General features: G+C 42.3%; 1 protein-coding gene across 9 annotated transcripts in view; it reads left to right on the top strand.

Moving 5' to 3' along the window:
• Window positions 1-13223, top strand: part of CEP112 (centrosomal protein 112) — a 729616-nt gene that overhangs the window by 81690 nt on the left and 634703 nt on the right. The gene's annotated exons all lie outside the window — the stretch shown is intronic.

Genomic DNA, 13223 nt, shown 5'->3' with positions numbered 1-13223 from the left:
GAAGTAGGAGCGCAAAGTTTGTTTGTTTTTTCCATGCAGAAAAAAAAAAAATCTGAATAAAGTTTAACTTTTCCAGGGGGGGAAAAAAAAAGAAATTATGCACCTGAGAGATGATGAGAGCGTTTAGGATTATATGCAAAGGGGTACACTGAAAAAAATGGGATCACCTAACAATGAGGAATGTGTCTAGTGGTTCTGAACGCTAGGGTTTTGCATCTGAACCTGCAAGTTGCTTGCAGGGTGCTGTCTGTCATCTTTAGAACTCCGCCTCCTTCCCAGGGAGTTGCTTCTGCCCCCTCAGGTGGGTTTTTTTTTTGTTGTTGTTTTATTGCTATAAGCAAGTTGCTCAGAAGTGTTTGTACTCTGCTCATCGGTTTTATTATTTTCAGGTATTTTTTTTTTTCTAAGTGCTTGGTTGGAGGACCTCTGCCTGAGAGGAGACACAGACTCGCGCTTCAGGATCAGCCCTCGGGGACACTTAGCTAGTCAGCTTGCTGTTGTATTCTTTTGAGTTTAGGGGCCAACCCTTGCATAGCTGCTTGCATCCGTGATTTATCAGGAGCTTGAGTGCAGGCTGTTTGGCTCCTTCCTGGATTGGCTGGGATAAATTGTAGACCATCTGTGTGGTCCCCTCTCCTTTCGCAGCATGAGGTTTTCTAGGGGTTGAGGCTCAGTCTAACCTCAGTCCGACTGGCAACCTGAGGACCAAAATCTTCCAGCGAACTTGTGAGGCTGGTGTTCTCTATTTATTCCAGCTGCATTCCTGAACATCCACGTGGGATCCCTACGAAGGTCGAGCTAAGGAACTAAGTCATATGCACTCAGACTTAATGGGGTGGGTCAGTAGAGTGGGCAGACTTGATGGGCTGTAGCCCTTTTCTGCCGTCATCTTTCTATGTTTCTATGTTTCTATGAACTGAAGCTGGTAGGCACAGTGTATAAAGCTATTATAGCCTATGGGGAAAAATTGGGAGTGGGAGAGGTCTCCAAAAGTGAATTTTGAAGGTTTCTGCAGCCAGAGCCAAGGTCCCACACCTCTAAAACCCCTTTCCTTGTATTTTATGTTCTTCAGGGAAGTCTCCATGGGCCGTTTTTGGCATAATTTTACTGGAAGCAGCCATCTTGGATTTTAAACAAATTTTTTTCTAAAGCTTCCATCTGCCTCAAAACCCCTCGGTTTTACTTAAAATTGACAGGGTTGGACTCCTCAGACCTTCCTACCCCTATATCATGCCAGGTTTGCGCTGGATGGCTAGCCAAGGAGCGTCCATACCCGCATGCAACGGAGTGCATGGGAGAGAGGCGGAAGCCTTGGCCTCAGCCTACTTCGAGTCCTTCAGGGCTGGGAATGCACAGGAGGCACGTTTCCAAGGTGAGAGACCCTTTCCAGAGCCCCCTGAAGGTGTATTGGCCAAGTGCATATGTGTGGTGGCTGTGGCTCAGGAGGACCAGCAGGGTGACCCTGCTGTGGTCCTCGAGACCCCCGGTACTAAAGAATGACATGGGGACAAATTTTTCCACATCCCCACGGGAAGTCATTTTCCCATCCCATCCCCGCGAGTTCTTTTCCTGTCTCTGCCCCATTCTTGCATACTCTGTCCTCATCTATACAAGCCTCAAACACTTTAAAATCATAAGTGTTTGAGGCTTGTGCGGTTAAGGCAGAACTTACAGGAATGGGGCAGGGACAGCGACAAAACTTGTGGGGATGGGACGGGGAAATGAAGTTCTGCAGGGACGGGGAAAAATTTGTCCCCTTGTCATTCTCTACCCAGTGCAAAGTTTCAGCCCCAGATTTTGTGATAGAAACATGATGGCAGATAAAGGCCAAATGGCCCATCTAGTCTGCCCATCCACATTAACAATTATCTCTTTTTTGAATTCAGACACAGTTGAATGCATATTTGAACTGCTGAGGGTCCTCAGTGTCTATGTTCAGCGCGATGGAGGCAGTGGTGCAGGGATCTCCCCTCAACATGTGTCCCAACCAGACCAGGAGGTTCAGTCATAGACAAGAAGAGCAGATATGGTGGAACTCTCTACCACAACATATCACAAACGAAAGAGATCGTCATTCTTTTAAAAAAATTTTGAAAACTCACCTTTTTAAAGATGTAATGTAATGTAATTTATTTCTTATATACCGCTACATCCGTTAGGTTCTAAGCGGTTTACAGAAAATATACATTAAGATTAGAAATAAGAAAGGTACTTGAAAAATTCCCTTACTGTCCCGAAGGCTCACAATCTAACTAAAGTACCTGGAGGGTAATAGAGAAGTGAAAAGTAGAGTTAGAGGAAAAATAAAAATAAAATAAACATTTTAACAAGACAGCATTGATCTAAATACTTTGGAAGGTAGAAGAGAGGAGAGAAAGGAATAGAAGCAGAAGGGGGAGCCGTTGAACAGTAGAATTCTGCAGCATCCACTATCTCCTCCTCTCCCTATTGGCTAAGGCTCTTAACATTTGCATATCTTCTTCCCATTGGCTAAGGCTCTTTGCCTGCATTGTGATGTCATAGAGCTTTATGGTTATAGAAACCTAGAAACATGATGGCAGATGAAGGCCAAATGGTCCATGTAATGTAATGTAATGTAATTTATTTCTTATATACCGCTACATCCGTTAGGTTCTAAGCGGTTTACAGAAAATATACATTAAGATTAGAAATAAGAAAGGTACTTGAAAAATTCCCTTACTGTCCCGAAGGCTCACAATCTAACTAAAGTACCTGGAGGGTAATAGAGAAGTGAAAAGTAGAGTTAGAGGAAAAATAAAAATAAAATAAACATTTTAACAAGACAGCATTGATCTAAATACTTTGGAAGGTAGAAGAGAGGAGAGAAAGGAATAGAAGCAGAAGGGGGAGCCGTTGAATAGTAGAATTCTGGAGAAATTTTAATGATAGAAATAGAACAAAACAAAGACAAAAGGCAAAACAATAGATAAGATTAAAGATAAATCTTAAGCTGGAAAGAAAAATAAAATAAAACTTTGTCTTCAATCCACGGTTTCAGCGTCAGTGTTTTTAATACTCATTATTACAATTTTTTTTAATTTTTAATCTTTTACTTATCCCTGTTCCCTTATGTTTTTTTTCCCCGTATTTGTTTTTCTATATACAACAGATGCAATCTTTCCCCCATTTTTCCTCCCAATTCAAGTTTGTCTTGTCTTAAAACTGTTGTTACTGAGTTTTAATTTGTATCTTTATATTTTATTCTTTTACTTACGTACATCGCTTTGTGAACAGATTCAGCGATAAATCAAATATTAATAAACCTTGAACCTTGGAAAGTCCAATTCTAAGCCACTATTATCTCAAGATGCAGTTTCTCTGGCAGAATCTGGTTCTCTGCATGAGAGAAGCAGTCAAGAAGCAGTAATTGCCCTGGACTAGGGGGAAGATCCTATGGAACGCTGGCTGTTCAAAGCCTCTGCACTCTCAGGCATTATTTCTACTTTGCTATGAGAATTGAAGCTGAAAGTTCTTCCAGCCCCCTCGTCACAGTGCTCATTTAGGTGCGTCTCAGTTGCTCCAACTGCATTCTTTCCCTCGCATCTGGACATCACAAAGCTGGTCATGGATCACTGGGAGTCACCAGAAGGGTCCCTGAGAGTGGCTATGGCCGAGCTTTACCTGATGGTTGCGGATTTCCAGCAGCTGTTTGCTCAACTGAAGGTGGATTCCCTGGTGGTGCAGTTCACTAAATGAACCTCCTTGCCTAGTGAAGGAGGTGTGATGTTATAGGATACTTAGGACCATACAGTGGATGAGGTCCTCAAGCGGCAATTTGAAGCTTTGGCCCTAGGGATTAAGATGGCAGCTGAAGCTTCCTTTGTGGCACATGTTTACCACACCCGTCTGTCTTGAGTTCCGGCCTCAGAAGACAATGAAGATCCCCCAAATGCTCTTATCTGTGGTTGATTATAGTGCAGATGCTCTATATGATATCATCAGAATCAGAGTTATGAGCAAGATGTCTGACTGTGCTATCTCCACTTGGATGAAGCTCTGAATCAGACAGTGAGCAGGAGATTCAGCCTCTAAAGCCACTCTGAGCAGGCTTCCCTTTCAAGGGCAGATGCTATTTGGCATGAGTTTGGATGACCTGATGACCAGCATTAAGGACTGTCGCCTTAAGGCATGGTTGGACAGCAGATCCCAGATGACTCAGGGTACAGCATGGGAATTTTCAAGGCTCTTGAAGATTCCATCCTTATGCAGGAGGCCAAGTGACACAGAGGTCCTTTCAGGGGTCACAGCAGAGGCTCAGTTGGGATAGGAGACAGCAAGCCTCTGGCTCTCAACCTTCCTAACTTCCAAGAAAGTACACAAGAAGAGTGATCAAAGCCTCAGCTATGGGGCAGGCTGTCAACCTTTTGATCGGTCTGGGCCCAGATAGATGCAGACTGTTGAATCCTAGAAGTTGTTCAAGAAGGTTACAAAATCAACTTTTGTGCCCCCTTTCTAGATCTCTTTGTAGGTTCTCCAGCTTGTTGGCCTGCTGGAGAGAGCCCTCAGAATCCAGGTAATGATACAAAGGCTACTGGATCTTTGTGCCTTAGAACTGGTACCGGATGAAGAATGAGGTTCGGTCAGATACTCCATGTACTTAATTGTACCAAAGAAAGGCTCAGACGACTGGATGCCAGTTCTGGACCTCAAGTAGGTCAATGCTGCACTGAAGTCACATTTCCATATGGGGATCATTCAATTAGTCATAGTGGCAGTGGTGCCAGGGAAGTTTCTTGCCTCTCTCGATTTGATGGAGGCCTATCACATCCCATTTTTCTGGCCAATAGGAGATACTTAAGGTTTCATGTGCTGGAACAGCATTTCCAGTTCACAGTGCTCCCCTTCGACCCCGGGACAACACCTCGCACTTTTACCAAGATGATGGTGGTTGGATGATTTGGCTAATCAGAGCCCCATCCAAGAAGAAATGTGAACTGGAAGTTTCAAGAGTGGTTCAACTTCTCCAGGACTTGGGATGGATTGTCAACTTCAAGAAGAGCCAGCTGAAGCTGACTCAGCACCTGGAATACCTTAGAGTTTTGTTTGACATATCTTTGGTACAGGTTTTTCTTCCGGAGCCACACAGACTGAAGCTCTGGAAGCAAATTTTGAATCTTCTACAGAGTCTGACTCCCAAATCATGGCATCTGATTGATGGCGGCAGCCCCTTAGGCAAAGAGTTCACATGAGTCCTCACCAAGACTCTTCTCTCTCAATGGGTCTCCTCAGATGGACTCGCTTTAGCAACCGCCTCCTTGGGTATCATAAGCGACGAGCAGTCTGTGGTGGTGGCTGTAGCTGGCTGCTCTCTTGATGGGCATGCCTCTTCGAACATCCTCCTGGGAGATTCTAATGACCAAAGCCAACCTCTACGTTTTTTTTGTGTGTGTGTGTGTGTGTGGGGGGGGGAAATGTCTTTGCAACAGGCACTGGACACTGGCTCAGCAAAAGTGGTCCATAAATGAGCTAGAATTTGGAGCCATTCAACTAGCGCTTTAGGCATTGGAGATGCAGGGTTCTGAAGCTCCACCCTCTGTGTGCTTCACATACTTTCTGCCTTAAGATCAGTCCAAATTTGGAGAATTCTTTGTCTCTCATCTGAACTGAGAGGATATATTAAAAAAAAAAAAAAAAGAAAAATACATAAGAGCGTAAAGTTTGGGTTAAGTCTCTGCTTGATAGCAGGACATGCGAGTAGCTAGGAGCTCTATAAGATTAGTGCTGGTTGCACTGAGTATTTGTACCTGCTTTGATCAGTTACTTAAATGATATAATGTTAATGGATGTGTTTGTTACAGAGCAGAATAGAATTGTAGTGTCGGGGATTTTACCCCATTTCCCTCCTTCCGGTTATGTCTGTCATTTCAGTGCTACTTGATTGCTTTTGTACAAAATGAGGGGACAGGAGCAGCTCCCTGGGAAGGAGGCAGAGTTCAAAAGATGATTGACCACATTCTGTAAGCAACTTGCGGGTTCAGATGGAAAACCCTAGTGTTCAGGACCACTAGACACATCTACAACTCTGTGCAAGGTATACCAACTGACAAGATGCTTGAGGTCTGAAGATACAATGAGATTGACCTCAAGGAAGGAGAATACTGTTTGGTATGTTAAATCAAGAATAGCAATGGTATCCGTGGCAGGAGTAATACTATATAATCTCCTCCCTGGCATCTTGAGGACCTATTCGAATATTAAAAGAATGTTAAAAACACAATTTTATGTAGAGGCTTTCCTTTGAAGATAGGTGGAAGGGAGACACCTAAAGAGGAATTTGAATTATGACCTGGTGAGATCTCATTTAGAATATTGTGTACAATTCTGGAGGCTGCACCTTCAAAATAAAAAGGATGGAGTCAGTCCAGAGGAAGGCGACTAAAATGGTGTATGGTCTTCATGATAAGGTGTATGGGGACAGACTTAAAGATCTCAATCTGTAGACTTTGAAGGAAGAGGGGAGATATGATAGAGACGTTTACTGTAAATACCTGCGTAATAGAAATGTGCATGAGTCGAGTCTCATTTGAAAGGAAACTCTGCAATGAGAGGACATAGGATGAAGTTAAGAGGTGATAGGCTCAGGAGTAATCTGAGGAAATACTTTTGTACAGAAAGGGTGGTAGATGCGTGGAACAGTCTCCCAGAAGAGGTGGTGGAAACAGAGACTGTGTCTGAATTCAAGAGGGCCTGGGATAGGCACGTGGGGTCTCTTGGAGAGAGAAAGAGTTAATGGTTACTGCGGATGGGCAGACTAGATGGGCCATTTGGCCTTTATCTGTCATCAGGTTTTCTGCTATCTTTAGTGGGCTAAATGTATGTACTGAAAGCATTGTTATGTATGTTGTCCTCTGAGCCATTGTGAATGTTTTACATTGTAAGCCGCTTAGTTATAGGCAGTCAAGAAATTTTAGAAATAATAATAATAAAAAAATAATACAAGAAAGAAGATTATCGAGGTAAGAACTTAATCTTTCTTTTTTCACCTGTCAACTGATGTGAAAATAAAACATGTATGGATATCTCTAACATACAGAAGTGGTTCAGCTACTCATTATCCAACTTTTCTGTGTACTGCAGTGGTGAATTAGGCTTTTTATGTACTTTTTTTGTGTGGCTATACCTCCTAGACCTGTGCAATAACAGATTCTTATTAAAGATATAACTAACTTCTCCCCATGCAAATAATATCAAATGGAATACCATATTTCCCCATGTATAGGCAGTGGGTGTGGCTCCCTTATATGGGGCGGCCTTTCTAAAGGCATCGTAGATAAGCTGCCCCATTAGAAGATCAGCTGCGGAGCCCCCTTACCTGTAGCTCCCTCCTTGGATGGCTGGCTGCTTCCTGAAATGTCAGGGTCAGCGGTGCAGGGCAGAATCGATCTTTTCAGCATCCAGCCAGCCCGGCACTGCTTCCTCAATGAATACCTACATCAGTTCTCACGGGACTCGCGAGTCCTGACGCAGGCATTGAGGAAGCAGTGCCGGGCCAGCTGGATGCTGAAAAGATCACTCCTACCCTGCACCGCGGCTGTGACATGGCAGGAGGCAGCTGACGGAGGTATTTATAGGGGGGGGGGGGAGAGGGATGTATAGGTTGCCCCATTGTATAGGCTGTTTTAGGTTTTAAAACTCTTTGATAAGCCGCGGCTAGTAACATGGGACGGCTTATCTTAAGAATTTTAAAACCTAAAACGGCATTTCTTGCGGCCTATACATGGGGAAATATGGTAAAAGGAGGCAGGATGGGCAACTTTTTTGCTAACTGCTTAGTCCAGATTTCCACAGAAAGACTCATTATCTTGTAACATAGTAACATAGTAGATGACGGCAGATAAAGACCCGAATGGTCCATCCAGTCTGCCCAACCTGATTCAATTTAAATTTTTTTTTTTTGTGAACCCTTTTAGGAAGCTACAGCAAAAAGTGGCCTTAACGTGGGATTTTCCTGAGCATGAAGGCCATTTTTGTGCAGCTGTAAAGTGGCTAATTTTTCCTTTTTTGTATTAATGGCCATGTGCTAATGTTAACCCACACTGAAAAAAAGCCTCTCTTACCAAAGAAATACAAAATATCACAGCTGATTAAGGCTGGGGACAAAATACCTTGTAACGTACAGCTATCGGACTCAAAAAATTGTGTCAATTTAAATGTAACAAGTTAAAGAATACAATCATAAGAACATAAGAATTGCCGCTGTTCCTGAAGTATTTAGAAACTAACCTGTTCAATCCGGTGACGGGTCAATTGAGCGCAAGACAAACGCGCGCAGACAATTCAGCGCAAAGACTATAGCGCGCCAGACAATTATGTGCAAGGATAACTCAGCGCCAGACAATTGAGCGCAACGATAACTCAGCGCAATGACAATTCAGTGCGCGTCTAGATGGCGCCTGCCGAACGAAGGCCACGCGCACGTTCAGCACGTTAACACGTGATGACGTCACCACGTTGTCAGTATGGTTCCCTTGACTTTTTGCGTTTTCAATATAAGTCACGTGAATGCATTTTCGTTACTATGGTTACGTTTCCTCTTTATATATGTGCTCCGAACAGCCCGCCTTCTTTTCGCTGCCTGACTTTGTCCGTTATAGGTAAAGATCTGGTTTTGCTAGTACTTCATCTATAACGAATATTTGTCTTGCGCGGATTTTTATCACCTCTGGTGAGAGCGAACGTACTTCCCCATTTCTTCATTTACAGGTATGTTTATATTTTCGGTTCACGCGCACGCAGATCCCCTTTGCAAGCGATACAAGATGCGTGCTACACAATCGCAAGAAAAGCGAGGGTATAATAATAATAAAACTGAGCGCAATTAACTATGAACCGTTTATATTGGGTATGTTTATATTTGCGGTTTGCACGCGCACGCGGACCGTATTTGTTAATGTCGCTCTCTTTGCCAGCGATACAAGATGCGTGCTACATAATTGCAAGAAAAGCGAGGGTATAATAATAATAACTGATCTCTAGCGCTATTAATAACTAGCTTCTAACTTTGTTAATTCTACTTAATTTGTAACATCTTTTAACCATTGTAAACCGCATAGAACTTCACGGTCCTGCGATATATAAACTGTTATTATTATTATTATCGTGCCCAGCAGTCTGCTCACGCGGCGGCCCTTAGGTCAAAGACCAGTGCCCTAACTGAGTCTAGCCTTACCTGCATACGTTCTGGTTCAGCAGGAACTTGTCTAACTTTGTGTTGAATCCCTGGAAGGTGTTTTCCCCTATAACAGCCTCTGGAAGAGCGTTCCAGTTTTCCACCACTCTCTGGGTAAAGAAGAACTTCCTTACGTTTGTAAAAAATCTATCCCCTTTCAACTTTAGAGAGTGCCATCTTGTTCTCCCTACCTTGGAGAGGGTGAACAATCTCTTTATCTGCTAAGTCTATTCCCTTCAGAATTTTGAATGTTTCGATCATGTCCCCTCTCAGTCTCCTCTTTTCAAGGGAGAAGAGGCCCAATTTTTCTAATCAGAGTTAAGAGGAGGAAAAGACGTCAAGAGCTCATAGAGGCAGCACTTTAAAGCGTAATAGCTTTCATGTACTGCTCACATATATCGAGCCATCATTAGTCGGAAAAACCTCCTCGTCTTACAGTCATTGGAATTGGTATTGATTAAACAGAGGTTCATTTATCCTTATTTTCCTTTTTATATTTATTTTTTTCACGTTTCTCTTTACTCAATTACTATTTCTATGTCCGTTGAATGTCCTCTGGCTTCCACTTATTTCACAGACAGTCATACAATGCAGTCCATATATTTAATCTGACTAAAGTTCCCAAAAACCATTGAAAAAAACTCCAACTTAGCTTAATGTTGATCCAAAACTGGAAAAGCAATTCAATAAATACAGCGGCGTAATACACTCTATGGAGCTTCTCCGTTTCGCTGTAAAGAAACAGCTTTTTCAGGAGCAAAACTACTTTTCATCTTTAGATGACCGGACTTTCTGATAGCAAAGTCGGGCCGATATTCTTCTGCACCCAAAATCGATTGCGCTGTCCAGAAAGGAATTTACACTCTCCGTGCCGCTGAAGAAAAACATCCACATGCTAATGTTCATCCACATGCTAATGTTCATTCACGTGCTAATATTGCCATTGGCGCTCAGCCATGACAAATAATTACCATATGAGCCCTAACAACGACCCGTTTTGTAGGCAGTAAAGGCCCGATTTTATAAACAGCACTTAAAAATTTGGCATTGAGAAGTGTGGCGCTTAAGTGTGATTCTATAAAAGTTAACAAGTTGCTCACTCTCTCTTGATCACATCAGTCTTATTAATAAAGGTAATTTCTTTTTTTTTATAATTCTTTATTCATTTTCATATTTTACATGAAGTGTACAAAATATTGAGTTACAACTAATGAATACACAATATCACTTTTATATCTATTACATAATATTCTGAACAAATTTTTTTTATCCCCTCTCCCACCCCCCACCCTTCAAGTACTTTCCAATCACCTTATACATATTGTATACCATATTATAACATGTTATGTAAAATTATTTTCACTACCCCCCCTCCATGTGTGCCATAAAGAAGACAAGAAAAAGAAGAAAAGAAGAAGATAAATCCTATTATTCATTCAGTACAATACTTTGTCAATGGCCCCCATATTTTTATAAATTTAGGATATGTCCCTCTTTGTATTGCTATTACTCTTTCCATTTTGAATATATGACAAATTGTATTCCACCAAAATGTATAATTAAGGTTACTATGATTCTTCCAGTTATTGGTTATATGCTGAATGGCAACCCCTGTCATGACTAGTAAAAGCTTGTTATTTTCTGGTGAAATTTGACTTTTTTTTCTCATCATCATTCCAAATAACACTGTATCATATGATATTGCTACATGATTTTCCATCAATTTATTAATTTGTGGCCAAATTGCATTCCAAAAACTTTTAATAACAGCAGAGTAGCGTAATTCCAGCTGGCTGGACTCGTCGTTGTTTTGCAGTGAATCACTTCTAGCTTTCACCGTCACCTGTTCAACCTGTTGGGCCACCTTAATATCATCACATACGATCACACCCAAGTCCTGCTCTTCTGTCGTGCACATAAGCTCTTCACTCCCTAAACTACCTTCCCCTCGTGTTTTTTGAAGCCCAAATGGTTGACCTTGCATTTCTTAGCATTAAATTTTAGCTGCCAAATCTCAGACCATTCTTCAAGCTTCGCCAGGTCTTTCTTCATGTTATTCACACCATCCGGCGTGTCTACTCTATTGCAGATTTTCGTATCATCCGCAAAGAGGCAAATCTTACCCGACAGCCCTTCAGCAATATCGTTTTTAAACATGTTAAAAAAAATCAGGCCCAAGAGCTCTTATTTTGTGCAATGTATCATAATAGATTCTGAATAAGTTAATGATTTAAGATCTGTTACTTAGCTTTGCAATGCCACCTCTTCCAATGAGATATCGATTTCCATCACTTTCATCCGGGTCGAGGCGAATTAAAAAAATAACGTGCCTTTAGCACTGCTCGGTTTATTCGTTAGTTGCAAAGTCTGCCAGCTAAATGTAGTTGCATATGCTTATTGCAGTTCTCCCCACTTCCCCTATGTATAAGTCTGTAATATTTGTGTGTTTGTTGTAGTTAGTAATAGAGATTGACACGGTGACAAAATTCATCACCGTTCCCGTCCCCGTGGATAACCGCGGGAAATAATCCCATGTCATTTTTTAGTGTCTATTTCAACCTCAGTCCTTCTACACCAACATTCTTCAAAGCAAAGCTTGCGGGTCAGTGGTTGTGGCCATTCATACTCTGATTCTTATGTGAGCCAAGGAAATTAAGCCATTGTGACATCACTGATGAGGTTGGCTCTTAGGCACTGGTGGAATGAGGCATTATGACATCACAATATCTGCTCTGGATACCAGAGACTGTCATTCTGTAGTGTCTGTTTCAACCTCAGTCCTTCTACACCAGCATTCTTCAGAGCAAAGCTTGCGGGTCAGTGGTTGTGGCCATTCATACTCTGATTCTTATGTGAGCCAAGGATAATGAAGCCATTGTGACATCACTGATGTGATTGGCTCTTAGGCACTGGTGGAATGAGGCATTATGACATCACAATATCTGCTCTGGATACCAGAGACTGTCATTCTTCAGTGTCTATCTCAACCTCAGTCCTTCTACACCAGCATTCTTCAAAGCAAAGCTTGCGGGTCAGTGGTTGTGGCCATTCATACTCTGATTCTTATGTGAGCCAAGGATAATGAAGCCATTGTGACATCACTGATGTGATTGGCTCTTAGGCACTGGTGGAATGAGGCATTATGACATCACAATATCTGCTCTGGATACCAGAGACTGTCATTCTGTAGTGTCTGTTTCAACCTCAGTCCTTCTACACCAGCATTCTTCAAAGCAAAGCTTGCGGGTCAGTGGTTGTGGCCATTCATATTCTGATTCTTATGGGAGCCAAGGATAATGAAGCCATTGTGACATCACTGATGTGATTGGCTCTTAGGCACTGGTGGAATGAGGCATTATGACATCACAATATCTGCTCTGGATACCAGAGACTGTCATTCTGTAGTGTCTGTTTCAACCTCAGTCCTTCTACACCAGCATTCTTCAGAGCAAAGCTTGCGGGTCAGTGGTTGTGGCCATTCATACTCTGATTCTTATGGGAGCCAAGGATAATGAAGCCATTGTGACATCACTGATGTGATTGGCTCTTAGGCCCTGGTGGAATGAGGCATTATGACATCACAATATCTGCTCTGGATACCAGAGACTATCATTCTGTAGTGTCTGTTTCAACCTCAGTCCTTCTACACCAGCATTCTTCAATGCAAAGCTTTAGGGTCAGTGGTTGTGGCCATTCATACTCTGATTCTTATGTGAGCCAAGGATAATGAAGCCATTATGACATCACTGATGTGATTGGCTCTTAGACACTGGTGGAATGAGGCATTATGAAATCACAATATCTGCTCTGGATACCAGAGACTGTCATTCTTCAGTGTCTATCTCAACCTCAGTCCTTCTACACCAGCATTCTTCAAAGCAAAGCTTGAGGGCCAGTGGCTGTGGCCATTCATACTCTGATTCTTCCCTCTCTCCTTAAAGAATGACATGAAGATGGTTTCCCGCGGGGACGGGAACGGTGATGAATTTTGTCACCATGTCATTCTCTAGTTAATAACCGAGACCCTGTTTTT

Source organism: Geotrypetes seraphini, chromosome 10, assembly GCF_902459505.1.
Source record: "Geotrypetes seraphini chromosome 10, aGeoSer1.1, whole genome shotgun sequence".
Taxonomy (NCBI): Eukaryota; Metazoa; Chordata; class Amphibia; order Gymnophiona; family Dermophiidae; genus Geotrypetes; species Geotrypetes seraphini.
Note: the sequence above shows the minus strand (reverse complement) of the source record. Positions and strands in the feature narration are given on the sequence as shown.